Below are 23,531 nucleotides of genomic sequence, written 5' to 3' on the forward strand. Positions count from 1 at the left end.
GTCTAGAGAATCCCAGGGACAGTGGAGCCTGATGGGCTGCCGTCTATGGGGTCGCACAGAGTCGGACACAACTGAAGGGACTTAGCAGCAGCAGCAGCAGCAGCTAACTTAAAATACTGAGATTAAAAGTTAAGTCAAAAAAAAAAAAGTTAACTCCTATCAACAGATTTTATATTAGCCTGTGCTGGGATGAAAAAGAAGAGGAAAATATTTTTTGATACATATAAAACTATTAGAATTGTAATAAGGAAGTGGTAAAGAACTCAGCTGCCAATCAGAAGGACTGATGCTGAAGCTGAGGCTCCAATGCTTTGGCCACTTGATGCGAAGAACTGACTCCTTGGAAAAGACCTTGATGCTGGGAAAGATTGAAGGCAGGAGAAGGGGACGACAGAGGATGGGATGGTTGGATGGCATCACGGACTTGATGGACATGAGTTAGAGCAAGCTCCGGGAATTGGTGAAGGACAGGGAACCCTGGCATGCTGAAGTCCATGGTCCAACTCTTTGCGACACCATGGACTGCAGCATGCCAGGTGTCCAAAGTATTGGAGTTTCAGCTTTAGCATCAGTCCTTCCAATGAACACCCAGGACTGATCTTCTTTAGGATCTTCAGGATGGAGTGGTAGGATCTCCTTGCAGTCCAAGGGACTCGCCTGAGTCTTTTCCAACACCACAGTTCAAAAGCATCAAATCTTCGGCGCTCAGCTTTCTTCACAGTCCAACCCTCACATCCATACATGACCACTGGAAAAACCATAGCCTTGACTGTCAGACGGACCTTTGTTGGCAAAGTAACGTGTCTGCTTTTGAATACGCTATCTAGGTTGGTCATAACTTTCCTAAAGGAGTAAGCGTCTTTTAATTTCATGGCTGCAATCACCATCTGCAGTGATTTTGGAGCCCCCCAAAATAAAGTCTGACATTGTTTCCACTGTTTCCCCACCTATTTCCCATGAAGTGATGGGACCAGATGCCCATGGTCTTCGTTTTCTGAATGTTGAGCTTCAAGCCAACTTGTTCACTCTGCTCTTTCACTTTCATCAAGAGGCTCCGTAGTCTTCACTTTCTGCCATAAGGGTGGTGTCATCGGCATATCGGAGGTTATTGATATTTCTCCCGGCAATCTTGATTCCAGCTTGTGCTCCTTGCCTTAAACAACCATAAAAATGGGCAAAATGTGTGAAGCACCTGGTTATACACACTGGACAGAGACAGTGCAAGACTGTGAGTGCCTGAGAGAGAGTTGTGGGAATGACCTGATGGTGGTACAGCAAGCAGAGCATGGTGCTCACACAAAGCTAAGGCAGAGATCAGAGGGCAACTGAAACAACCAGAATCTGTAGAGAAGGAGAGAGGAGAGAACAGTTTACAGGCTAGTTTTCAAAAGTCTACATTGGGTCTCCTGCCAGTCATTTGCTGAGTGCTAGGCTGGCTGCTCATGGGTGGAGTGCTTATGCAAGGCTTATGGGACAACAGGTGCTATTGGGATGAAAACCAGAACAGAGATTTTAGAAGTCTCTGCTGGCAACACTGGAATTCAGGCCCTGTTAACTCTGTATCACCCTGAGCATTCAGTTGATACTCCAGAAAGACTGTTTTAGGAAGAAAGACCATACCCTAGTGTAAGGCCTACTCTTGATCCTCCCTCCAAAAGTGTAAAACTAAGACCTGACAAGGTTAGCAGGGTTTGGAGGTTGAGCCACACCAAGGAGGGCTTGGGACGTTCCACAGATCTACCAACACAATCCGTAAATCCAGCCCTACACAAGTTCAAAGTGGTTGGCCAGTAATCAAATTGCTTAGTAGAACAAAAGTTGATACATTTTGGAGAAGATACCAGAATCCAGAATGTCTATAATGTATCATTCAAAGAGTCCTGTGAACAAAAGTGAAACATGCCAAGAAACAGAAAAATGCTACTTATTCAACACATAGTTTTAAAAAGAAAAAAAAAAAAAAAAGACAACCCCAAGATGTCTCAGATGTTGGATTTAGCAGACTTTAAAGCAGAGTTGTAGATACTAGCTGAGATTTGGAAAGGAGAAATAGAAGTGGTTGTCATATTCGTTTGGACCCTGGGAAGAGCTCCGGAGGTCACCAGCACTGTTACCCCTCACAAAGGTACTTTATCTGCTGATACAAACAGACTCGCAGCAATGTATACTTCCTATCAGATGTCCTCTTACTGTTTCACAGCTCTTGGGCCAGGTAACTGTTTTGTTCTTTGACAAATAGCTATAGAAGGACACTTCTATTTTTAGGGTTGGGAGTTTAAAAGCAACAAGAGACTGAGGCAGTTTCTATCTAGCTCTTTTTTGTGGGCTTCAGTTCTCCATTAGGACCTCGCAAGCGTGGGCTCAGGTACCCAGCAAAAACTGTTGAATCTAATCTATTGCAAGTCTCTGTTATTAAGAATATACCAGGGTGCCTCTAGGATACACGTTTTAAAAACTCAAACTGTGTAAACTCTAAGGTGACACGGAAAGTGCAGTCAAAATGCAAGCAAGAATGGTGCTAAAGTTCAGAGGATGTGTGTGAAGAAGTACTTATCTCCTGGCAATAACGTAGAGTCGGGAATGACTTAGCGACTAAACCACAGCAACATCATATTACCAAGTGAGTACGTGCGCAAAGTCGCTCGCAGCCTTAGGCACGACAATCATCAGTAACACCCGTAGCCAAAAAAAAAAAAAAAAAACTGCACTAAAAAAAAAAAAAAAAAATCACCACTGTCCCGATTACAAGAGATCAAACCAATCAATCCTAAAGGAAATCAGTCCTGAACATTTGTTGCAAGAACTGATGCTGAAGCTTCAATAGTTTGGCCACCTGATGCGTAGAACTGGTTTTTGGGGGAAAAACCCTAATGCTCAGCTCAGTTCAGTCGCTCAGTCGTGTCCGACTCTTTGCGACCCCATGAATCGCAGCACGCCAGGCCTCCCTGTCCATCACCAACTCCCGGAGTTCACTCAAACTCACGTCCATCGAGTCGGTGATGCCATCCAGCCATCTCATCCTCTGTCGTCCCCTTCTCCTCCTGCCCCCAATCCCTCCCAGCATCAGGGTCTTTTCCAATGAGTCGACTCTTCGCATGAGGTGGCCAAAGTATTGGAGTTTCAGCTTTAGCATCAGTCCTTCCAATGAACACCCAGGACCGATCTCCTTTAGGATGGAGTGGTAGGATCTCCTTGCAGTCCAAGGGACTCGCCAGAGTCTTCTCCAACATCACAGTTCAAAAGCATCCATTCTTCGGCGCTCAGCTTTCTTCACAGTCCAACCCTCACACCCATACATGACCACTGGAAAAACCATAGCCTTGACTGTCAGACGGACCTTTGTTGGCAAAGTAATGTGTCTGCTTTTGAATATGCTATCTAGGTTGGTCATAACTTTCCTAAAAGGAGTAAGCATCTTTTAATTTCATGGCTGCAATCACCATCTGCAGTGATTTTGGAGCCCCCCAAAATAAAGTCTGACATTGTTTCCACTGTTTCCCCACCTATTTCCCATGAAGTGATGGGACCAGTTGCCCATGGTCTTCGTTTTTTGAATGTTGAGCTTTAAACCAACTTGTTCACTCTGCTCTTTCACTTTCATCAAGAGGCTCTTTAGTTCCTCCTCACTTTCTGCCACAAGGGTGGTGTCATCGGCATATCGGAGGTTATTGATATTTCTCCCGGCAATCTTGATTCCAGCTTGTGCTTCTTCCAGCCCAGCGTTTCCCATGATGTATTCTGCGTATAAGTTAAATAAGCAGGGTGACATTTGAAAGCATAAGAAAATGTGAGAACAGGAAATTATACAGTTTCATATACCATCACCGATTCAAAGCCGTGAATTTCAGTAACGTTAGGGTGACGGAGGACTACTTAGAACCTAGCGTCCTTCCAGTTCCAATCTGGGGGAGATCAGACCACTCCGTAAGATTTAATCTATAGTCCGGCGAGATAGAGCTGCGGTTTTTCAGGAATCCTGAAGGAATTACGTGAAAAACGAAGCTGAATGTCGAAGGGGCCAGGTCATTGCAGTGGGGCACTTCAGAGGACTGTCCGATAGTCCACAAGGGAAAAAAAACAAACCACTCTAACCAACTAGCCCTGCAAAAAAAAAAACAGTCCTTTGGAACACTCACCGAAAAAGAATAACATATGAACCCTACTTAACCTCATAAACGTAAATAACAGTTAAGTCACACCAATGGGGTTATTAGCGTACAGCACCATAAAAAGGGCTAAAGATCACTTATTAACACTTAAAAAGCCATAGTCTGACTTTCAGCAACCAAAGAGCACAGGGAAAAGCGCGAACGCAGTCCCCCACTACCACAAATTATGCAGTCGAGTTTCCCACATTTGGGGAAATCGCAGGGGTCAGCACATCCGGAGTGCAATGGATAAGCCTCGCCCTGGGAAAACCACCTTCGTGATCATGGTATCTCCCCTGCCAGGTAAGTATGAGTTGCCCGCCTGCCGCCCCACCGCAACCTCAGACGCCCTGCACTGTACACACACGCTCACTTTCCTCCCCGCATCCCCGACCCTTCTTGGACCTTCCACACAGCGCACCCACGCACTTTCAAGCAGAAACTCCTCAGTTCTCTCCCACGCCACGGGAGACCGTATCGTGTTTCAGCACCAGCTGACGGCCCAGCAGCCCCTGCGCTCGGGTATCTACATACGACACGCCTCGTCCGTGACGTCACGGGAAGCCCTCCAGCCCACGCCCCGCCCTAGGCCCCGCCTCCCTCCTCCCACGCCGTCCGGCCCGGCCAACCGGCCGGCGGGCGCCCTCTGGGGGAAGCGACGTCCGCCTCCCGCTCCTGTTCTCCCACCCGCTACGTGTTTGGGACCCGGCGCGCTCGGCTGCCTGCCTTAACTTTTGTCCTGCCCAGCCCCGGTCTGGCGGTCGGCTGAAACCTGTGCATCTTTTTTTCAAATAACGGCGTTCAGCGGGGAGAACAGAACATTTAGCAGTCCAGGGGAAACCGGTTCCTTTCAAATCCAGTTGTCTTTGTGATGTAGTATTGTGTGTATGTCTAGTAAAACGCATTAGGCGTCACGACTGGCCGTGAACTCAGTTCCATTCGTGAAAATTGGGTCATTCATCAGAAATTTCATTCATTTTATTTCCAGTTTCAGGGGTGGTTTTGACTCTGAACAGATTTTAACACCTGTCTGTATCCTCTGTCTTACTGAGACAGGCTGGGACCTGGGACCCTTTGCTGCAGTGTTTGCACCTGGACAGACCGAGGCAGGAATTTGATGGGTCCCAGGGTGAGCAGCTGCAATCTATCCCCTGCAGACGGTTAACTCCGGGCTAAGAGCAGGGACTTCCCTAGTGATCCAGTGATGAACTCCGTACTCCGGTTCAATCTCTGGTCAAGGAACTAGATCCCACAAGGGACAACTAACAGTTTACGTGCTGCAACTAAAGATCCTTCATGCCTAATAAATAAATATTTTGTATAAAGATAAGATGCTCCAAGATAAGGATATTAGGAGGAGTAAGGAGGAGCTGAGTCCTTATTGGATAGAAGATAGAGGCCACCTATTTTGCATTCTTGAGGTCCAGGAGACCTTCACAGACTACACATGCTCAGAAAAATTCCTCCCAGGTTAAAAAGGAGGGGAGGAGCCACCCGGTGATTGTTGGTGTCAACCTCCCAGGAGCCCTCTGTGCTACAGTCCTTCTTAGCAAAAAATTTCACATGCATGTCAGGAAGGGCCCCAGGAGAGGTCAGGTGTGGGGAAAAAAAGATGAGATAATTGGCCAAAATGGAAGAAATGCTCTATATAAGTGATTTGAATTACCTCTCTGATGCACTGCTCCTCGTTAAGGAGGACACCCACACCCTTTCCAAGTGTGCATCTCTGCCTTACTTCTGTCTTAAATAAGCTGTGTATCTATGTGCTCCCTGACTTGTGTTGTGGCTCTAATAATAAACTTTGTACCTACTTTTACAGCTTTTGCCTCTTTGAGAAATTCATTTTTCAGTAGAGGCAAGAGCCAGGCCAACCGTGCTTCTAGCCCTAGCTCCTGATGGAAGGGTGGCTAGGATTCCTGGTTTTCACACAGGCTGCTGCTGCTGCTGCTGCTGCTAAGTCGCTTCAGTCGTGTCGGACCCTGTGCGACCCCATAGACGGCAGCCCACCAGGCTCCCCCGTCCCCGGGATTCTCCAGGCAAGAACACTGGAGTGGGTTGCCATTTCCTTCTCCAATGCATGAAAGTGAAAAGTGAAAGTGAAGTCACTCAGGCTACCCTGGTTCAATTCCTGGTCAGGGAACAAAGATCTTGCTTCAAGCGACCACTCACTGCTTCAAGCCACCACTCACTGCTTGTGTCCTCGAGATCAAAATGTCTCCTCCAGCAACAAAATAGAAAGAAACAATAGGGACTAAAAACAACTGCATGTATGCAGTTGGAGAAAATTATGGACAAGAGACAAAAAGACCGAAGATTCAAGTGTCATCTATGAAGAGCTGGTGGCAAAAAGAGGATCAGTTCCGTTCAGTTCAGTCGCTCAGTCGTGTCCAACTCTTTGCGACCCCATGGACTGCAGCACGCCAGGCTTCCCTGTCCATCACCAACTCCCGGAGCTTACTCAGACTCATGTCCATTGAGTCCGTGATGCCATCCAACCATATCATCCTCTGTCGCCCCCTTCTCCACCCGCCTTCAACCATTCCCAGCATCCGGGGCTTTTCAAATGAGTCAGTTCTTCGCATCAGGTGGCCAAAGTATTGGAGCTTCCGCTTCAGCATCAGTCCTTCCAAAGAATATTCAGGACTGATTTTGTTTAGGGTAGACTGGTTGGATCTCCTTGCTGTCCAAGGGACTCTAAAGAGTCATCTCCAACACCACAGTTCAAAAGCTGAGAGCAAAAGCAGAATACTGCACATTCCCCCTGCACACACCACCATCAAACTCATAGGCAAACCACCTAAGTCACCTTGAAAGCCTGACCCCTCTGTAACAGGAGGGAAAGGGGCAGGGCACAACTTTCGAAATAATGACATAGCCCAAGGACACAACATAAACCGGTTTTAGAATCAAATGGGACCAAGATGGCAGACAAGACTAGACCTTGGTCCTCAATCGGCAAGTGAAATGACACACCCAGAGGTGCCGTGACAGTTCCAAGGCAATGTTAAAAGACCAAGGAGTGGGCGGTGGCCCAAATCCTGGAAATCCCCACCCCTTCCCAAAAACAGTTGGGATAATCCTCCCACTCATTCACATACAAAACTACCCAGCTTATGAAAACTAACCATGCCACACTTGGCGACCGCACTCTTCCTCTGCAATGGCCCACACTCTGTCTGTGGAGTGTGCTTGCTTCTCTTGAATCTGAATAAATCTACTTCTTACCTATCACTTCGTCTCTCACTCAGTTCTTTCTGTGGAGACATCAAGAACCTGACCAGGTACCGTGGGTTTTGGCTGGGGTTGAGTCCCAAAGCAAAAACACCACCCAGTTGTGGATGTCACTACTGTTGGAAGTAAAGTCCAATGCTGTGAAGAGCAATACTGCATAGGAACCTGGAACGTTAGGTCCATGAATCAAGGCAAATTGGAAGCGGTCAAACAGGAGATGGCAAGAGTGAACATCAACATTTTAGGAATCAGCAAACTAAAATGGACTGGAGTGGGTGAATTTAACTCGGATGAGCATTATATCTTACTACTGTGGGCAAGAATCCCTTAGAAGAAATGGAGTAGCCATCATAGTCAATAAAAGAGTCCAAAATGCAGCACTTGGATGCAATCTCAAAAACAACAGAATGATCTCTGTTCGTTTCCAAGGCAAACCATTCAGTATCACAGTAATCCATGTCTATGCCCCAGTCAGTAATGCTGAAGATGGCTCATATGTGAGCAAGGAAATCTCATCCTCGATCTGCATCCTGTGTGCTTTTTGGTTAGTTTTCTTTGGACCTACCCTTAAGCATCACCCCACTCCCAGCACCTCCTCCGATCTCAGAGGCTTTTGGGGGCTGAGCGGATCTACGAGTGCCGTCCCCGAGGCAGCCACGAGGGGGAGGACAGTCCTTCCCGCCATGGTCCTGCCTTTTCTGTTTGGCCCAGTGGTTTCTATTTGCCAGCAGGACTTTGTGAATCAGAAGTGGGAACAACACATCCTGAGAAAGGGGCTGGCAAATAGCCCAGCAAACTGCCGACAACTCGGCGTGGGGTTTTCTTCTAAATTGTAGTTCAATGTTTTCAGATAGAAAGAAAAGGAAAACTACTTTTGACCAAAAGGAAAAAAAAAAAAAAAAAAGTACGAATTCTACTGCCATTCAAGAAGGGATGTTAAGGAGGTTTCCTAGTTTGCCAGACTACTGAAGCATGTCAGGTGCACACTCGAGGATGAAACAGAGGTACGGCTTTTAACAGGAGAAGGCCTAGAGAGAAAAGGCGGGGGTGATGAGAGAACTGGATCCAGAAATGGGAAGAGACCCCTTGGGGTGAGAAGGGGTGGGTGGGAGAGTATCTAAGCAGTATCTCCAGCAATGACTGAGGCATGTATAAATAAGCAAGGCAGCTGACCACGCAAGAAATGAAGCCTCTGAAAGCAGGACACTGCTGGGAAAATGGCTAGTGGCAGACTCGCACAAGACAGGCCGACGAGAAGTTCGTCACGGGGCGCCTCCTGATACCTCAACCGACTTCGTGTGTTGGGCTCAGGTAAGGGCTTCTACTGCTTGGATCCTGCGCCCAGAAGAAGCCCTCCCTCACGCACAAACTTTTCAAGAAGAGGCCGAAAAGAGCGTTCAACGACCGAACCTGCCACGAAATCCGCCTCCACGCGTAGTCCTAGGCAGGTTTCCAATGCCCCCAAAACCGAAAAACAAATGCCTGTTCCTGAACCAGTCCCTCCAGCCGCAAACTCGCGGGTCGTACCGCGAATCGAGCTCGAAAACCGACTATGCCTTTAAAACGCTCTTATATGCTTCTGGTTTCCTCTATCACACGCAGACTTCACGAAACGACCCAACCAACACACAGAGGAACGTCGCCGGGTGATCAGAGACGCTTCTCGAGCCTACTCTTGCACAGAGAATAACCAGGGGAAAGCGCGAACGCAGTCCCCCACTACCACAAATTATGCAGTCGAGTTTCCCACATTTGGGGAAATCGCAGGGGTCAGCACATCCGGAGTGCAATGGATAAGCCTCGCCCTGGGAAAACCACCTTCGTGATCATGGTATCTCCCCTGCCAGGTAAGTATGAGTTGCCCGCCTGCCGCCCCACCGCAACCTCAGACGCCCTGCACTGTACACACACGCTCACTTTCCTCCCCGCATCCCCGACCCTTCTTGGACCTTCCACACAGCGCACCCACGCACTTTCAAGCAGAAACTCCTCAGTTCTCTCCCACGCCACGGGAGACCGTATCGTGTTTCAGCACCAGCTGACGGCCCAGCAGCCCCTGCGCTCGGGTATCTACATACGACACGCCTCGTCCGTGACGTCACGGGAAGCCCTCCAGCCCACGCCCCGCCCTAGGCCCCGCCTCCCTCCTCCCACGCCGTCCGGCCCGGCCAACCGGCCGGCGGGCGCCCTCTGGGGGAAGCGACGTCCGCCTCCCGCTCCTGTTCTCCCACCCGCTACGTGTTTGGGACCCGGCGCGCTCGGCTGCCTGCCTTAACTTTTGTCCTGCCCAGCCCCGGTCTGGCGGTCGGCTGAAGCCTGTACACCTTTTTTCAAATAACGGCGTTCAGCGGGGAGAACAGAACATTTAGCAGTCCAGGGGAAACCGGTTCCTTTCAAATCCAGTTGTCTTTGTGATGTAGTGTTGTGTGTATGTCTAGTAAAACGCATTAGGCGTCACGACTGGCCGTGAACTCAGTTCCATTCGTGAAAATTGGGTCATTCACCAGAAATTTCATTCATTTTATTTCCAGCTTCAGGTGTGGTTTTGACTCTGAACAGATTTTAACACCTGTCTGTATCCTCTGTCTTACTGAGACAGGCTGGGACCTGGGACCCTTTGCTGCAATGTTTGCACCTGGACAAACTGAGGCAGAAATTCCATGCGCCCCACGCTGAGCAGCTGGAATCTGTCTCCTGTGGACAGATACTCCAGACTAAGGACAGGGGCTTCCCTAGTGGTCCACTGGCTAAGATTCCACACTTCCCAGTGCCTGGGGCCGGAGCTGGATCCCTGGTCAAGGAACTAGATCCCACCTGGGACAACTAAGAGTTTTCATGCTGCAACTAAATATCCCATGTACCTCTAAAGCTTCTTTAAGATAAGGATATCAGGAGGAGCAAGGAAGAGCTGAGTCCCGCTTGGATAGAAATAAAGAGACCACGTATTTCGTATTTTTGAGGTCAAGGAGATCTTTGCAGACTATCCATGCCTACAAAGCTTTTTCCTGGGTCAAAAAGGAGGTAGACGGAGCCACCCCTTAATAGGTGGTGTTAACCTCGCCCTAGGCCTCTGCGCCCGGAAGAAATGTCCTATATAAGTGATCTGAATCACCTCTCTGATACACTCCTTCTCGTTAAGGAGGACACACACACCCTTTCTCTCTGAGTGTGTCTCTCTGCCTTGCTTCTGTCTTAAATAAATTGTGTATCCGTGTGCCCTCCAACTTGTGCTGTGGCTCTAATAATGCACTTTGTACCTGTCTTTTCAGCTTTTGTCGCTTTAAGAAATTCAGTTTTCAATGAAGGCGCTAGTCAGGCCAACTTTGCTTCTAGCCCTAGCTCTTGATGGACTGGTGGCTAGGATTCCTGGTTTTCACACAGGCTACCCTGGTCCAATTCTTGGACAGGCAACAAAGATCTTGCTTCAGGCCACCACTCACTGCTGTGTCCTTGAGATCCAAATGTCTTCCCCAGCAACAAAATACAAAGAAACAATAGGGGACAAAAAATAACTGCATGTATGCCTTTGGTGGAAATTGTGGACAACAAGATACAAAAAGACCAAAATCCCAACTGTCATCTCCGAAGAACTGGTGCCAAAAACAGGGTGCCCGGAGCAAAAGCAGGGTACTGCACATTCCCCCTGCACACGACACCAGGAAACACACAGGCAAACCCCCTGAGCCAGTCCTGTAGCCTGACCCCTCCACCCACCCCGTGGAAGGAACCAGCACACCATCCCTCCCCCTGCCCCCCACCCAGGGCAAACAAGGGAACCTGTTACTTGTTTTGCTGCAGCAGGGATCCCAATAAAGCCTTACCTGAGTTTCTAGTCTGTCCTCTTATCAATTTCTATCGATTAAGGAAGGCTAAGGGGGTGGTTTAGTCACTAAGTCGTGTCTGACTCTTGTGGCCCCATGGACTGTAGCCTGCCAGGCTCCTCTGTCCATGGGATTCTCCAGGCAAGAATACTGGAGAGGGTTGCCATTTCCTTCTCCAGGGGATCTTCCCCACCCAGGAATCGAACCCGGGTCTCCTAAGAACCCTTGATAAATAGATAAGCTGAAAGCCATCAAACAGCTAGTCTGGACTGGTTGATCTGGTGAAGATGACTAATCAGGTAAATATTCTTGGCTACGTGTGGATGCTCCAAAACTTCTTGAATGTTTAGTAGTGAAATGACTGTGGCAAATTTCCGTGTGTCATACCTGCCAGAGTCCTCCCTTTGACACGTCTGAGATAGCTAAGCCTAGTGGAACTACTTTCCTCATCAGGATTTCTCAACTTCACATACCACCCTTTTCCTTGGCTTATAAGTATTTTTTTCTTCCATAATTATTTATTTATTTTAGTTTTGACTGCTGGGTCTCGCTGCTGCGCATAGGCATCTCTCTAGTTGTGGCAATCAGGGGCTTCTCTTTGCGGTAACGTCTCTTGCTACCGGGCACAGGCTCTAGGCCAGCGGGCTCCGTAGGTGTGGCACACAACACATGGAACATTCCCTCACAAGAGATGAAACCTGTGTCCCTGCATCGGTCGGCAGATTCTTAAATATAATTATTGTAATTAATTATTCTTAAAATAACACCACATTTTCTCTTTGACACAGTATTAACAGTTGAAGGTCAACTTAAGATAATGATTGTGAGCAACATATAAATAAGTAATCAGCTATCTGATAGTGAAGGAAAGCCAAAAGTCTGAGGACAGCCAAAATAGCCCAATAAGTATTTCGAGTTTACTTTGCCTCCCAGCCCAGGCCAAAAGAAAAGAATAAGTATCAACATCACATTAGCCATAACCAAGTGGTTTTAGATGTTTGACAAAATGAGGAATAACATGTGTAAAGTTCAAAGCGTATACGCTTCCAAAACGATTACCGGTGCACACCAACCTGAATAACTAGTGAAGCATTACCAAAGATCTAAGGTATGATAAATCACCAGACCACAAAAGGCTTCCTCATGACGTCCATGAAAGAGCTCAGAGTAATCACATACACACACACCCCTCCGAAGAACTGGGTTTGTTTGTTTGGGAAGGAGGGGTATGGGCCTGACTTCTTTCACTCAGCGTAACGTCTATGAGATTTAACCATAGTTTTCAGGTAGTTCTTTGTCTCTGTGTGTGTTCCTTGGAAGAATATATCTCAGTATACTTATCCAGTTGAGGATATTCTGAAATGGTACGATACGAACATTCTCTTATGACTTTTCAAGGACATACACATTTCTCTAGGGCAGCCCATTCCAATAAAATAATGCCAGGGTTGACCTTTAGAATAAAAATTTTAGGGTTTTTCTCCCCAACAAAGTGGGTTGATTCAGAAATAGCAGGGGAATCACAAAGCAGGACAAGCAAACTATGGCAAAAGCATAGGCAAATTGCACACAAAGGAGAAGAAGGAACGTTCTTTGAGAGAGAAAGAGAAAGAAGCTGAGAGGACTTGTTTTGAACCAAAGGACACTGGGGAAAAGTGAAAGATCAGGGTGGTGACAGTTTCTCATTGGCCGAGTTGCTGATATATTGCAGGAGATACAAGGTACATCTTTTTCTGTCCGGGCCTACAACTGATTGTTCTTTCCTATTGATGATTCTTCTGTTTAGGTCTATGATTGACAAGTCTTCCTGTATTTGAACTTGAGTGGTAATCCATGAGAGCTCCCCCTTCTGGTCTCCTGACTCAATTTTAGTGAGGTTTCCCTTTATTAGCATCACACCTGCTGCTGCTGCTGCTGCTAAGTCGCTGCAGTCGTGTCCGACTCTGTGCGACCCCATAGACGGCAGCCTACCAGGTTTCCCCGTCCCTGGGATTCTCCAGGCAAGATCACTGGAGTGGGTTGCCACTTCCTTCTCCAATGCAGGAAAGTGGAAAGTGAAAGTAGGAAGTCACTTGGTCGTGTCCGACTCTCAGCGACCCCTTGGACTGCAGCCTGCCAGGCTCCTCCGTCCATGGGATTTTCTAGGCAAGAGTACTGGAGTGGGGTGCCATTGCCTTCTCCGAGCGTTACACCAGTCACCTGGAATTTAAAGTTTTCAATTACAACCTATTTTAAAAGTTTGTGAGATTTACTGCGTTAAAAAAAAAACAACAAACAAACAAACACTCATCATTACCACGTGTGACACTAGAAACACTACAAGTGTTCGGTAGTTACCCGTGACTTGTACCTGTCTCATTGGACAGCAGAGGTCACATATATAGCAGAGATAAAAGTACGATTTCTGGGCCACAGCACGTGATAGTGTATGTACGACCCTTAGCTGATGCTGCCAAATTCCTCTCCAACTTTGTTGACCTTACTAACACTCCTTTTAGAAATGAAAAAGAATTTACAGTGCTCTCCATCCTGTGAAATTTTGGTATTGTTTGCCTTTTTACTTTTCTTTCTTGAGTTTATTGAGGTGTAATCTACATAGTAAAATCTGCCAACATTAGACTATTTTACACTCTTTACTATGGTATCATATCTCTGCAAAGCTGGATTTTGGTAGTTGCTATGATAGAAAGCAAGTGCCATGCGAAAAAATGGATGCCTAATAAGAAATAAGGTGACGCTTCAAAAAAGTTTGAGAAGCTGTGCAGCGCACAACATTAAGGTTATGATTCTGAAATGTCAGAGCACTAAAAACAACAAACCACTGCACCGAACTTTCGTCAAGGGAACACGTAGTAATATGCCCGGCATCAGCCATATACGAACAAGATATAGAAATATTTGTAAACAACAACAGCATTCCCCAACTAAAGCGGTATTTCTGCTGTCAGCCAATCTACCAGGAAATTAGGACAAATGGAAAGGACAAAGAGAGAACAAACTTGCAGGCAACGAAAGATGATTCGTTCATTAAATCAATTTAATAGAGTCAAAGGAAACTATAGATCATGAATCTGTCATTTAAGCAGACACATGTCGGAACACAAGAATGTTGGAATCATATATTGGTGTATATATGGAATCATATATTAATTACAGGACACCTAAAAATATAAACCAAATATTGTAGGGGGAATGATTGAGTCCTCTGGTGTCTAGAATTGTAACTATTCATTCCCCTTTACAGATATTAGTATATTCAGTATACTTCAAGACATAAATTTAAACTTTTAGAAGTTTAAATACTCATTGGCTATGTTGGCTTATCTGAGCAGTACAACCAGCATAGGAAACTTAGGAAGTCCAATGTAATTCAGATTTTCAACCTAAATAAACCCAAGACTTAAATACTAAAATATTATACCACCATTATTTTCTACACCTTTATAAGATAATCTGAAAATACATATAGAGTTGGTGTTAGACCAAAATGAGAAAAACAATGTAATTATTCTGAGTCGCTTCCATTAAAAAAAAAAAAAAAAACGAACATGAGTAAACATTTTGAAGGCCATTATGTAAGTTATTTAAATTGTTTAAAAGTATTAAGAATAATCTGTTATCAATTTCATTCCTTCATGGTTGCTGTTCCAAGTAATCAAGACCATTTACTCAATCTACAGTTAAATCTATTTTTTTTCCTTGTCACAAATTTAGCAACAAAATTTTCCTTATATAAATACCACATGGAAGCATAAACAGTAGAGTATTTTCTCCAGAAAGTCTTCATTTTTTAATTTTACATTTACGGAACTGATTATCACTTTCCTTAAGAGGAGTGACATCTTTAAATTTTGAGAGGCCTAACTTGTCTGTTCTCCCCAGAGTGAGAGAAAGTGTATTGACTTGTTTCTGAGAAAATATATTTAAACAGGGGAAAAAAATACATCAAAGCAGTGGGCCTTGCTTGACTTCCCTGGGGGTACAGTGGATAGGAATCTGCCTGCCAGTGGAGGGGAAACAGGTCCGATCCCTGGTCTGGGAAGATTCCACATGCCACAGAGCAACTAAAACCCTCGAGCCACCGCTACCAAGCCTGTGTGCTGCCACTACTGAAGCCCATGCACCTAGACTCTGTGCTCTGAAACAGGAGAAGCCACTGCAACGAGAAGCCTGCACGCGCCAACTAGAGAGAACCCACACAAAGCAACTAATACAGGGCAGCCAAAAATAAATAAATTTTTTTAAAAATTAGCGAGCCTTATTTAAGGTGAAAGCAGAGTCAATGATGTTTATTAACAACACTTGCCAGTGTGAGAAACAAAATGAAATACAATTAAGCGATATTGGAGGAATCTCACTGAGGAAAATAGGAATTCTGTAATACACTTATGAGTCCCCAGTGTATAAAACTGTGCTTGAAGTCATGGCTAGTCATTCCTTTTTCTTGAGGGCTGAACTTGCTTATGGTTCTGGAAGTATTCAATCTTGATTTGCAGGGTTGTCAGAAGTGTTCACGTTGCTGACTTCATTGCTTCTTTGCAAAGATATGTCTTTTCCTCTGCATTCTGTAGTCTGATTTCAACAATCCTTACCTCACTTGTTGACTATTTTCAGCTATTTAGAAACTTTCATATACCAGTGAAAGAAACTGTCTGTTCCATGCTAAAAATTCAGTATCCTTCCTGTGTTAATCTCTTACGACACTTGTGCAGTGCTTGACTAGGATAGACTGGGCCCACCTGGATTTGACCAAACAGTGGAAAGAGGAGAAGTGGACAACTTCTCACTGGGGCCGTGCCACATCCCAGGAAATACCAGAATCATCAAGACAAGCAGCAATGAAAAAAGCCTCATGGTCCAGTGTAACTGTCTTCTACCTCACAGGGAACGGACCCCTGTCAACCACCACTCAATGTGGATTATCCCCAGAGGTTCACTTCCTAAAATGAGACCAGATTCCCACATTGATAGGAGAAATTGCGGGTATGCGCGCTGAATCGCTTCAGTCGTGTCCAGACCCTGTGCAACCCTATGGACGGTATCCTGCCAGGCTCCTCTGTCAGATGGGATTCTCCAGGCAAGAATACTGGAGTGCGTTGCCGTGCCCTACTCCAGGGGGTCTTCCTGACCCAGGGATCGAACACCATGTAACTTAACATCTTCCGCAATGGCAGGCAGGTTCTTCGCCACTAGCGAGCGCCATCTTATCAGTGATGAACAAATCAGAGAGAGAACATATTTGTCCCCAAACCACACGGTACAAAAACGTCAAAACGCACAGTCTCTGCACATAAGATTTAATAGAAGAACAGCGCAAACAGGAGCCAATGGCTCTAAGGGTCCGGGCCTGAAGCAGGAGCCTGCGAGGGGCAGGATTCCGCGGGCTCTCACGACATGTGAGTTAGCCCATGTGATGGGCTAACTTTTATCAGTTCCCGTTCAGTCGCTCGGTCGTGTCCGACTCTTCCAAAAAATAACCAAACCAAAAAACTGTCAAGGAATAAAGTAAATGGGGTGTTCCGTGGTAACACCCCACTTTATAGGAGGAGGGACAGGCACCGAATTTTCTTTCCTCACGTTAAAAGTGTAACCAAAGTTTGTAAATAAAAGAAGAAAGGGGAGAAGGAAAAAGGCTCTGGGATCAGTGAGAGTCTTCTCTTTGGATAAGTTGCTCGGCAGAAAGAGGCCATCCTGGCCATCTTCTCTGGACCCGGTTGACCAGGTCACCGGACAAAACAATGGACAGTTACTGGAGGACTTTAAAAGTGGTCAGTGACTAACTCTCCACCATAAGCAGTAGAGCACCTCTGTGTAATGCCACAGCGTCCCTCTATTGTCTTTCCCCTTAGTTGGGTCAGGAGGCCACTGCTCCCTTTGTTAGTTAAGAGAATCATAGAGAGATGTATAGAAAAATTGTTGTGTTGCCAAAGTAATTGAAGAAAGGGACACCGAACGACTGGGAAATAATTTGAAATACGACTCAGTCCCGCTTCTGTGGAAGGCAAAGTTGCAGGACTTACCAACTTAAGAAGCATATAAACACTCAAGGAAGCGACTGCACTTCCAGGTTTCTACACTGTGGAAATAAATACCTGCACGAATGGTCAGAAGTGTGAGTACAATAATGATGGTTGCAGCATATCTGTCATCATAAAACCATGAAACCAAATAATACATGAACCATGTAGGAAATGCCTTTCTGAAAAATAATGCAGAGGCTAATGATGACGGTGGGTTCACTGATAACATTATTGACAGAACAATTGCTAAGTGCTGGCCTCCTTTTACAGGTGAAAAACCTGGGGCACATAAGGTATAACTTACTTGTCTAAGTCTATGTACTTGGCAGAATAAAGACTTGACCCCACCAGAAACTGGATCCCTTGATCTGTCTCAGGAGGTCCTGCCTTAGGCAAGTATGAGTGAATAGGAATACACTTGCACTTGCAGAGTACAGGGTGGGAAAGGTGAGGTGGCCCAGACTGGCAGCAGTCCGGACCCCGAATGCAGGAGAGCATATTTTTGTGTGGGCCAAGAACCGCTTGAATGGTCGTCGGCACGGAAAACCTCGAATGGGTTCTAAAACCTCGACCGCCCGTCCCTGGGTGGGCTCGAACCACCAACCTTCCGGTTAACAGCCGAACGCGCTAACCGATTGCGCCACAGAGACAGGACCACACCGGGCCCCCTCGACTCTTTGTGCTGGAGACAAGAATTCCCAGGACGTGCCTCCTGCTCCGCAGAGAAACGGTGCCGGTTCCAAAGCCTCGGGAAAACGGAAAGATGAGAACGGTGAATCACATCGGACCTGAGACTGGGTCAAGACCAGGAGAAGACTACACAAAACACCATTATCCCAGGACAGCCACCCAAGCAGACAATTCCGGAAAGCTCTCGAGAATACTTCCCCTCCCTCTGATGCATCTCCCACCTGGTCCACTCATCCTCCCACCACAGGAAAGAAGGCTTCCCCTTTGTGTTCTGGGCACAGAGAGCCAGGCAAGAGCCAAGGGGGCAGCTGCACTTCCCCATGGGTCTTCCCGAGGCAGGTGGTTCTAGCGCTCAGGCTGACCCAAGACCCCACTGTCCATCAAGACGACCCGGAGGAGTCCGGATAGCAGACGGTCCTGGGGTTGGGGGTGGGGGTGGGGTGGGGTATTCCTACAAGCGCAGAGCATGCCTGGCCTGCACTTCCTGGAGATCCGAATCGAACTCCCCCGGAAGCTTCTCCGCATCCTAAAGAGAATGGATTTCAGGTTTCCATGGAGAGAGTGACAAAGCAAACGTGGGAAAATGTGAACTGTGCGGCTGAGTACAGAATACACGATGTTACTATTCTTGTAACTTGGATGTATGTTTTGGAGGGTTTGGGGTTTGGTTTTGAATGAATCTTTGGAACTCGAGTCCCTGATTCTCTTTGGATGAAAACTCTGTAAGGAAGACTCTGGGTTTCTAACAAGCAGAGAGAAAAGAGTGGAGAGGAGAGCTGGGCAGCCCAGGCTGTTCACTGCATCCGGGGAGTCTCCTCCAGCCTGCCTGATGTCAAGGACCCTGAGGCCGGGACTCAGTGCAGACGCTCTACTGCACTGGACCTTGAAGCAAAAGACAATTCTGATCTGGACAGGAAGACATCGAGGAATGGAGAAGAAAACAGCTTTCCCTGACCGGGAATCGAACCCGGGCCGCGGCGGTGAAAGCGCCGAATCCTAGCCACTAGACCACCAGGGAACCGCGGAGGAAAGTGGACTTGGCTGTCCAGGTGAAAACTGAGAGTGCAAAGATGAAACCAGAGATGCAGAGAACAGGAAAGGAAATGTCCCAGCGCCCCCACGGCTGTATGCAGCTGTGCAAGGCTCGCAGCCCTTCAAATCCCCGTTCCTGGGAGACGCTTCTCGTTCTGAGACCAGGTCACAAACTATCCGGTTGGGTCCCTCCTGGTCCAGCTCTAGCGCTGTGTGCTGCCGAGCCCAGGGCATGCTCTCTTTGTGAACCTCGGTATTCCCTCGAGTCAGGGACTCGACTTGGCTTTCAGCGGGTGATGAGCGGATCCGTCTACCTCCAGATCTCTGACCTGGCTCCGGGGCCTCTCCTGACGACCGCACGGGTACCGGTTCCTTTCCCTCCGCGACCGGCTCAGTTCGTGGAGCCTTAAATTCTTCACTTCCGTGTCTTTGGCTGGAGCCCACGGTGAGACCTTGGTGCGGTCTCTTTTCTTCTACCAGGGAGATAAAACTGCTCCTCAGGTGTTCCGAGGTGGGGGAAAGCAAGTGAGCGTCACGGGAATGAACTCCATGGTTTTCAGAGACAATCTGTGAACACGTGGAGGAGACCCAGGGGCCCGACAGGGAGCCAAGGCTCGGGGTTTCAGGACGTAAGGGTGACTCGAAGTCAGTCTTGTCCTTGCCCGCCCCGGGGATGAACTGGGCCTGGATTCACAGGGACTCGGAGCAGAGAAAGGAGGGCTGCTTGCTAGTGCTGAGTAGACTTCCAGGTGGTCACCAACTCCTCCTACAGCTACGTCCTCTGCTTCACCCCGAGCCTTTGGAACCTTGTGGTTTTGCCAATCAGAAAACAAATCTCGGTAGGAGAGGGCGGGGTGGGAAGAAAATAAGCGGTCTGTTTCCGCCCGGTTTCGAACCGGGGACCTTTCGCGTGTGAGGCGAACGTGATAACCACTACACTACGGAAACAGGACAACCGGTACCGCTTAACACCGTATCCATGAAAACCCGAGGTCCCGCCATCGGTATCTAGACCACCAGTTTTTAACACTCAAACGGGAACCTTGAAGCCCCAGGCTCTCTCAGGCACGGAGACGGCGGCTCCCGAGGGCTCTGCTTTAGGGTTCCTCCTCTCCCCCCAAGTGAGGACCCTCGGGCCCCCACAGGCTGCCTTCGGGTTCCCGCACCCAACCCAGAGTCGTCAGACCCTAAGCTCCGCACCCGATCGCAGGGGTCGCCCACCACCGCCCCTCCCCCCACCTCCCCTCCCCCCCCCCCACCTCCCCTCCCCCCCCCCCCCCCCCCCGCCGACTCCCCGGCTCCGGGAAGCCGCAGGGGGTGGGGGGTGCGCCCGAGGCCCAGGAGACCCCGCAGCCCAGCAGCGTGGACGCCGTCCCTCCGCCCCTGCGGACCCGCGCCTCGGTGACCCTTTTCACGGCGCCGGCGGTCAGCGCTCTGGGCTCTCAGGAATGACCGACGCTTCCAATCCACCCGGGACCCGCCCTCCCCGCTGCTCCTTTGCACCTGACTTCTGTGCTCTTTCTCCGCAAGCCGGCTCGCCGCAGCCCTTCTCCGGTGTCCTCTTGGCAAAAGGGAGTCTCTTTGGTGGTCTCTAAAATCTCACCCCACCGTCCCTGGGTGGGCTCGAACCACCAACCTTTCGGTTAACAGCCGAACGCGCTAACCGATTGCGCCACAGAGACAGCACTACAGGCCTTTTCTGGACTCTGTATGGAGTAGACACGTACTCATTCCCAGGGTAAGTCCCCTGCCCCCAGGGATACGGCACCACGTCCTTGCCCCCTACCCGCCACAGATGCCAGCGCCCTCAGAGATACCGGGATCCAGGGTTCGGACCCTCCGGGCCTGAATCGAACGAGATCCAAGGACAGCTGAACACCCGGTGGGCTCCCATGATGGCTCTTCCCGTATCCTCGCCTACACTCAATGAATGAGAGTTTGCCCACCCTGGCAAAGGCCTCCGGGGCCGAGGTTGTGCTTAGGTTTCCTGTGTCCACCAGGCGATTTCCACCAGGACAGAGGTCGTGGGGATGGTCGCCCCGTGTCCGCACGCCCAGGACAGGGTCTGGCACTCACCGGGACGCTCTAGGACTTGGATGAATATACATTGTCGTCTTTAGCCCTTCGTCCCATTAAGACCCCTGAGAATGGAAATACGGAAAAGTTTTCGAAGAGCGAAAAGTTCTTTTGAAATGCCTTTATGCCGGTTGTTAGATTTCGCGGCATCCCGTGAGGCGGGCAACGGAAAGGTCTCGGGTGCTCCGGCTGTGCCCAGCTGGGTAGGCTGCGTCCTGTGGGGTCCACGTGGGAGCGGGAAAGGGCGGGAAGTGAATGCCAAGCTGGGAAGGTGGGTTTGGGAGGAAGGCATTGAGACCTGTCAGGATCTTGGGCAGGGATCCCGAGAGAGGAGCATTGTCCCAGTCCGGTAACAGGGTGGGGAAGGAAGGAAAAAGCTGGTGCCCGCAGGAAAGCAGGAGGCAAGACGAGGAGGGGAGGGGAAAGCTGAGAGGGGAAGGCCAGGGAGGGCAGGATCAAAGAATTTGTGCTTCCACCGGTCCCTGCTCCTTCTCTTGCCTTCTCTCTTCTTCTTGCTCTTCTTCCCATCCCTCCAACTGAGAGATGTTGACACAGCCACATCTGAGAAGAAAGACCCAACGAATCTGTGCTCAGGAGCACAAGCTCTGGGTTGTAAAAATGGTTCTGCCCTGTGTGGCCTTGAACAAATAAAGAAAACTTTGGGTATCTCCCTACTTTCTTGTGCAAAATGGGAGCAATAAGAGCATTCTTCTTCACGCTGCTGTTGTCAGATGTGCCTCGGTTTAGAAACTACTGGATCAATAATGCTATAGGCAGCAAAATCATAAATACTATTATCATAATCCTCTGAATCTTTTGACAACCACGATCCTTATTTATTTTACCTGAAAGTCGCCTTCTGCTTCTAGAAATTTCTGTAAACTGATTGCTCTTGCGGTTTGCTCCGCTGTGGCCAGACCACCCCCTTGATCGCCAGTTCTCTGCTTGCTAGACGGGGACCCATGTGCAGGTTGGAGGAAATGAGAAGAGTACGGAGCGGTGGGGGAAACGAGCCTTTGCGCACCCTTTGGAGAGGCACCCCTCTGGGACCGGTGGGGTCCTCCCACTGCCTTCTTTGGTTTCAAGGGAGCTCCAGGAGGGCAGGGATCTGGTGACGGTCGCTCTTGTGTCCCCTCGCCGAGAACAACTTGAGGGCCTCCTCACTCAGTCTCCCAGAGACCCTCAGAGTGTCCTGCCCAGAGAGCAAGGTATTCGTGCTTCCTGGGATGGTGGGAAATATTCCCGCATCCTCCTCCCAACTGTGGAAATCGGAGGTGGTGGAGGAGCGCTAGCGACAGAAGAAGGAGGTCCAGAAAGACAGGGCGGAATGGGAAGGGAAGGAGCTGCAAACAGGGGATGAGGAGAAAGAGAGCGAGGAAGAAGGGGAGATGAGGAGAAAGAGAGCAAGGAAGAAGGGGAGATGAGAGAGAGGTGGAGCCGTACAAAGGGAGGACCAGGATACAGCGGGAGGACCAGCGAGAGGGAAGCGGCAGTGGAGGAGAGGGAGGAGGAGGAGTTACGTCCCCAGGGTAGTTCCGTTCACTGGCCCCCAGCACAGGCAGCTCCCACCACATCCCCACCAGCTCCTTAGCTCTCAGATCCAACACCCAGGCTTTCGTCCCTCAAAGACCGTCTCTCCACCCATTGCGGTTCTAACCTCATTTGATTTTTCTCCCTGCCCCTTGTGAGAGCCTGCTTCTCTAGGTTTCCTGGCCATTCCGTGATCTGTCAACATACTTTCTGTGCATTTCTTCTGTATCAGCCAGAGACCATTACTGGTCCTTGCACTCATAAACTTTGACCGACCTTCAAGGGCTCCTGGAGGAGCACTTTGTGTTGTTAGTTACCCCTCAGCTTCTTGATTTTCCAAAAGGAAGTTTCATCTTTTCATCCCGGAGCTGTGAACTTCCTCCTCCTAAGAGGAGCCTCCCCTTTGTCTCCTTCCTCCTGTGTCAACCTCTGTTCCAGTCTCTGGGAAACAAATACGTGTCTCCAGGCAACACTGGCCACCTTTCCGACTCCTTTCTTTGGGCTGCAGCTCTCTTCTTCAGATGCTGTTTTTTTTTCTGTTCTGTGTATTGGATGAGGGAAGAAATGGCTCTGGGATAGAATGAAGAAGTAAAGATTATTACTTTGAGACATCATGTGGATGTATACTTGTTATACATGTAAATATTTAGTGTGGTGGTATTTTGTGTACATAAATACTGTCTACACTGTAAGACAACTTGGATACATACCTTCTAAATATGTGTACACTCTTCTTTTTTAAATCGTGCCATTTCTGGATATGTTAAGAAATTGGAATGAAACTGACGTGACCAAGCTCTGACAAGAATCTGTGACTGCTTAAGTGTCAGAGCCCTGCCTCGTGGGCTCCACGACACGTGGTTGATTTTGAGCCACCCCAGGTGCTTTCGGCCTGGTTTGTCTGAGGGTTTTGTGTAAATGTTCATCTTTCCTTATACTGTAAACCTGACAAATTTTGGGAGAAAAGCTTACCCCCCAAATCA

General features: G+C 48.4%; 1 long non-coding RNA gene and 6 other non-coding genes across 7 annotated transcripts; all 7 read right to left on the reverse strand.

Moving 5' to 3' along the window:
• Positions 1 to 3,952: 3,952 nt before the first annotated feature.
• On the reverse strand, positions 3,953 to 4,700 carry LOC139182136 (uncharacterized). Its single transcript, XR_011565698.1, has 2 exons — positions 4,578 to 4,700; positions 3,953 to 4,101 (listed from the first exon to the last, which is right to left on the reverse strand). It is a non-coding gene; the product is annotated as an uncharacterized lncRNA (long non-coding RNA).
• Positions 4,296 to 4,459, reverse strand: LOC139182415 (U1 spliceosomal RNA). The gene has a single exon (XR_011566078.1). It is a non-coding gene; the product is annotated as a U1 spliceosomal RNA (small nuclear RNA).
• Positions 4,701 to 9,070: 4,370 nt separating the features above from the next.
• LOC139182411 (U1 spliceosomal RNA) lies at positions 9,071 to 9,234 on the reverse strand. Its single transcript, XR_011566074.1, has one exon. It is a non-coding gene; the product is annotated as a U1 spliceosomal RNA (small nuclear RNA).
• An 8,562-nt stretch (positions 9,235 to 17,796) lies between these two features.
• TRNAN-GUU (transfer RNA asparagine (anticodon GUU)) lies at positions 17,797 to 17,870 on the reverse strand. Its single transcript has one exon. It is a non-coding gene; the product is annotated as a tRNA-Asn (tRNA).
• Positions 17,871 to 18,856: 986 nt separating this feature from the next.
• On the reverse strand, positions 18,857 to 18,928 carry TRNAE-UUC (transfer RNA glutamic acid (anticodon UUC)). Its single transcript has one exon. It is a non-coding gene; the product is annotated as a tRNA-Glu (tRNA).
• Positions 18,929 to 19,817: 889 nt separating this feature from the next.
• Positions 19,818 to 19,890, reverse strand: TRNAV-CAC (transfer RNA valine (anticodon CAC)). Its single transcript has one exon. It is a non-coding gene; the product is annotated as a tRNA-Val (tRNA).
• Positions 19,891 to 20,550: 660 nt separating this feature from the next.
• On the reverse strand, positions 20,551 to 20,624 carry TRNAN-GUU (transfer RNA asparagine (anticodon GUU)). The gene has a single exon. It is a non-coding gene; the product is annotated as a tRNA-Asn (tRNA).
• Positions 20,625 to 23,531: the final 2,907 nt, after the last annotated feature.

The sequence above is a fragment of the Bos indicus genome, chromosome 3 (genome assembly GCF_029378745.1).
Source record: "Bos indicus isolate NIAB-ARS_2022 breed Sahiwal x Tharparkar chromosome 3, NIAB-ARS_B.indTharparkar_mat_pri_1.0, whole genome shotgun sequence".
Lineage (NCBI taxonomy): Eukaryota > Metazoa > Chordata > Mammalia > Artiodactyla > Bovidae > Bos > Bos indicus.